Raw genomic sequence first — 5,730 nt, forward strand, 5'->3', positions numbered from 1 at the left:
ATTCTATCATGTGAAAGGCTATATAAATGTCTATTCAGCAGACAATCCAACAATAAGTATTCAATACCAATTTCCAATTCTAACAATATTAACCATATTAAAGGTTTCGGGGAATCTAGGGTCGTTTCTACAATATAAGAAACTATTCAAATCAATTAACTACACATGTGAAATAAAAATATAATAAATGGCCTAAAACAAGAAAAAGGCCGATTATCTAATTCATTCAAAATTTCATCCAACCGAATTTTTACCCGCAACCCCAGCCCTGCGACAGGTGCGGGTTAAATTGCGGCTGACCAATCACACAATTGACTGACATCGAATCAGTCAAAGGGACCAAGGCTCAGTTTTCGGCATAATCATCCAACATTACAATTATCGCTATATAATTCATTCTGAGCCTATTCTTTACAATTTCTATCATGTGAAAAATGAAAGTAAAACATTATCAATCACCTAAACACTTAACAAACAACAAGCACCACATTTACTACTAATGTGACATTAATTCGTCGAGTAACTCGGAATAGTTACCTTAAGCTAGCAAAGAGACAAGCAATAAACTTGAGAAAGCTTCTAAACCCAAAATTACTCTTCATCTTCAACCACATATGAGTCACCTAAAATAATTATGTGAAAGGACGATATTAACGAATTATCGTTATATAAAATATGAGACGGAAATTAATTTAATTATATTTTAAATAAACCAAACTCGCGACTTAGCTTAAGGCCTTTGCTTAGGCCACGGCCAAAGGCCATCTTTAGGCCTACGGCCAGGCCAAAGCCAAGGCCACGGCCAGGCCACGGCTAGCTACCGCTAGGTAGGTCTGCCTGCAAAGTAAAGAAGGCCACGGCCAGCTGCAGAGGCCACGGCCAGGCTGCAGAGGGCTACCCGCAAAGCAACACGAGGCCACGGCCGGGCTACGACGCAGCCACTCCCTACTGTCCAGCCGTCTTAGGACGGTTTCCTAGGCCAAACCACGACGGATACCACCCAAACAAAAGACCCAAACCCAACATGTACATGTACTTGAGACAATAGCAAGAAAGTTGGTTCAATTTAACATAAAGAAACCCGTCAAAACAGCCCGCTAAAACTGCTCGACAAACTCCATTTTCACGATTTATAAAGTACTTTTGTGACCGTCTTAAGGCGAAATTTTAAGCATTAAAATGATAGTATTCACCCAATTAAATTACCCAACATAATCACCCACTTCACCATGAATCCAAAGGTACCAACTTTTCTCAAAATGGATAAATAAAACTTGTATAAAACCGTCTCAAACCTGCATTTTTAAACACCAAAACCGGTCCCAACAAGGTACCATTTTCACGACTAAAAACAGTCTCGGATGCCCTATAAAAGCGTCTCAAGGACAACCCAAAACAGTCCTAAAATACATACAACCCATTGTAACAGTCCCAAAGATGTCCCGATTTTTGGCCTTAAAACAGTCCCAATTTCAACTCCTATAATTTCCAGGGAGCTGTGCCAAAACAGAAATCAAATACCCCAGTCCAGCATCATTTGAGACGGGAAATTAACATACAACTGAGAAAGCATAAAGGTTCAAATTTTATCAAACAAAAGCATAAACAGACGACACAAAAGACGGAATTTTGACATATGTCGAGTAACCTATCACCGTTACCTCAAACGCTCTTCAAAACTCCGAGAAAACGTCTAAAAAGTATGAGCTTCTCACCGGGTCTTCAGTTCCTTAAACTAGAGGAAAGAAAACGAGATAAAAGAGCTAAAAATCAGAACTTTCATGAGACGGGTCAAACTGAAATCATCACAAAAACAAGACTTTCTTACCTTGAAAGATGAAGGAGGAAGTAAGGAGGAGAATGGTACAAAAATTATGGAATTTGGTTGAGAATGGAGGCGGGATCTGAGGTTTTAAGCTCGGTAAAAATGGTGTTTTGGTCTCTGCTTGTATTTGTTGTTTGCTGAGGAATTGTTCTTGTTGATTCGGGTCAAACGCAAAGAAGAAAGGGAAGTTTAGGGGGTGGGGACGTAAGCAGGATAACAACACTAAATAATAATGAAATAAAGAGTGACGAGCTTGCTTGCCTGCTAATTATACGTACGTTTCTTCATCGTTAAGTAATTTCGTTCGTTTTTTTAAAACCGCCTCGAGTTAATAAAATCGGTTTTTAGTAAAAGTTTCAGTAATAAAACGGAATTAATAATAAATAAATTTAATGAGTGAAAATAAAATAAACTCAGCTAGTTAACGGAAATAATACGATATCAGCTTGAATCGGAATTATTAGCGATTTTTACGAAACTAACGGATATTAATAAAAATTGCTAATTTAGTGAAATAAGCTCAAAATAGCTAATTGGACGGTTTTGTTCCCAAAATCCATCTCGGGTTCACTTAAAACAACTTCCATAAGGACTCGTAAAGAAACAGAAATTATTAAATAAATAAACTCGAACTAACTTTAAATAAACTTATTAATGATTATTAAAATTAACGTATCGAATTATGATGAAATTAATTAATTAGCTAAGCATATATATATATAAATCGTTAAATGATGTAATTAAATTCAAAATAGCAATTAAAAGAATTTTATCCAACTTAATAAAATACGGGGTGTTACATCACCTCCTAAATTCTTATACTCACTACTTTGTTCCGCGAATTCAATAAACTTTTTCACCCCCTTTGCAAATTCAAGTTTGGGTTTCTTTTTTTTGTCTAATCTTTCATACATCCACTGCCGTTCTAATCTTTTCATCTTATTATGGATCTACATTTAAATTTGTGTATATAAATGTCATAAAAAAACAATATCTTAACAACAATGACAACCAAGAATAATACACAATAAACATTATCACCAATATATAACTATTGTCAGCAAGTAATCTTTCTTTCTTTGAATTGGGTCCTTATCACTCCAACTTAAACCCATCAATGTACGTTTCAATTCACTAGCAAACACGCACTTGTGATTTATCAATGTGGAAAAAATTCGGCAGCAATTCCCCTTTATTCTCCAAATACACAATGTAGAATAAATAGTTACTCCACATATGCATTCAGAGAACATTAAAGGAATTGTCACCAAACTATTTCCTCATTAATAAATCACGAGTGCGTGTTCACTACCTAAGTGGCTTGAAACGTACAAAGACAGACCCAAAATGGGAACTATTCAAAAATTACTCATATGAGTAATTTTTGAACGGGTACTAGGTCAATATGAACAAAAATAATAATATGGACATCAAGAACAACAATCATCGCTACTTAAGTGAATTACTAACTAACATATCATTTTAAATTCATTTCTAACAAACATTAACATTTTAACTACATTAATCCTAATTTTTAACAACAGTAACATTTTAACAATATTTACCAACATTCTAACAAGATCGATATTTTAGTAACTAAATAACTAACAACAATAACATGAACACCAACAATAATCTCAACATCAATTACAACAATGGCTTCTATCATAAGGTCAATTAACATAAATAATAAAATATTAATTAAAAAGAGATTAAAAAATACCTAATTAAAAATAAAAAATGAAAAGGAAGGAGGAGAAAGGCGACGGCGGTGGTAGAAGCCACGGCAGGAGGTGGTGGCGGGAGGTGGCAGCGGGATAAAGAAAACCAAGAAAGAAAGGAGAGTATGAGCCTACCTTGAGGTGACATGGCAGCGGCGGCCGTCGGAGATGGTGGTGGTGGTGTCGGGTTTTAGGGAATATAGGGTTGGAAAATTGATTTGGGGGAAATTGATTGTTAGAGTGACGGGATCTCGTCGAGTTCCGATTTCACTTTAAGAAAAATCCTGACGGAAATTCCGTCAGGAAAGTCAACGGTATATTGACTCTCCAGGCGGAATTTCCGTCAGGATTATAAAATTACACGGGTTCCTGACGGAATTTCCGTCAGGATTTGTCTCTCAATTATTTCAATTTCTCCTTCATAGGAAAGGTAATCCTGACGGAAATTCCGTCAGGAAAGTCAACAGTATATTGACTTTCCTGACGGAATTTCTGTCAGGATTTTAATATTACATGGATTCCTGATAGAATTTCCGTCAGGATTTGTCTCTCAATTAGGGCGCCATTGTGAAATCCAACGTGCCATTTATCTCTGAAGGATTCTGACTGATTATCCGTCACGACTGTTCTTCTGACGGAAATTCCGTCAGTATTCCGTCAGTTTGCCGTGTTGTCTGACGGTTGGAAAAAATCGTCAGATTGCTGAAAAGGTTATTTTCAGTTGTTTGGCCTTATTCAAAGTAAACCTAAATTACTACTAACTAATAGCTAGCGGTAAGCAGGGTCGAATCCACAGAGAGGCGAGGTAATTTTTCTAGTTTGTTAATATTTAAAGTGTCTTAAAGTAACCGATTTTTGGGGGTTTTGAATGTTTGATTTCTAACAACTAATAACAAGTGAATATAAGGATGAATAACAATAATATTAAAAGAGTCTAGGGATCAGGTTCACTAGGTAGTCATCCAAGGGTAAGGTTTAATTCATTGATTGAGCAATTTATATTGTTGAAAGTCATATGATCGGTCGATTCTAATATGTCTTTTTAGATCTAATTCAGCATGCTATCGCTATCATTAAGTCGCTCTAATTCAATTATCGTGGCCTATACTAGTCTTACCCCGGTCGGTGAAAATCCTAGTTTATGCAAGACTAATTCCTCAATTCTGATCAGTAATTAACTAACTAGAAGTAAGACAATAATTGAACAACAATCAAAAGCAATTTAACAACAAAGCTAGAGAGAATGAGAATTATTATCAATATAATTATAAGAAATGAATAATGAATTAAGGAGAGAAAAATTTCTCCTACTTTTGCAAGGGGTGGCCAGGTAGACTAAGGGAAGGGTGCCCAATCCTTTTGCAAGTTTTTCTTCTCAAGATTTTAGGCTTGCATGCCTACATTAGTAGGTTATAATTGTGTTTTGTTAATTAAATAAACAAGACACAACTAACCTCCCACACCCCTTAATTACACGGCACCCTTTAGATAAAAAGGGTCCATTTTAAGTTTGTCAATATGTTAAAATGTGTAGTGTGACATATTGGACATGTTACTAGACAAGTTGTTTAATAATGCATTTTTAACTCATTAAAAATCATTATTTAAACAAAATAAATCACATACAAAAGTTAACTAGTAGTTCACAATTATAATTACTTAAAATGGGTCATTGAATTATAAATCACAACAACTTGTATTTATAATAAACCATTCATTCTTATTTTAATTGTTTCATAAAGAATAAATAAATCTAAGTAATAAAAAAATTTAATTACTCAGTATGAATCTTATTTAATCAAATTATAATAAGCTATGTATTCTCACTCACAAAATCATTTGTTCAATTTTAAGGAATTAATTAACTTGTATCAACATACAATTAATTAATTAATAAATTAAGAGTGTTACCCTAGAGGTATGACCTTAAGGGATCAACTGATCACCACCGTCATATGACAGTAATGTCAAACTCTAGTCAGCCAATCATTACCGATTAATGTGGATCAGTTGACAATAAAATATTATATTCCCTTTAGCATTCTTAATATGAGATTTAAATATGTGATCGCATTATTGTCGAGGACACATACTCCAACAGCAAAAATAGGGGAAAATAATCAACCGCGCAATTCCCATCATCGTCTGGCTATGAAACCCAACGAGCAAGGTTACTTGATCGAG

Source organism: Silene latifolia, chromosome X, assembly GCF_048544455.1.
Source record: "Silene latifolia isolate original U9 population chromosome X, ASM4854445v1, whole genome shotgun sequence".
Taxonomy (NCBI): Eukaryota; Viridiplantae; Streptophyta; class Magnoliopsida; order Caryophyllales; family Caryophyllaceae; genus Silene; species Silene latifolia.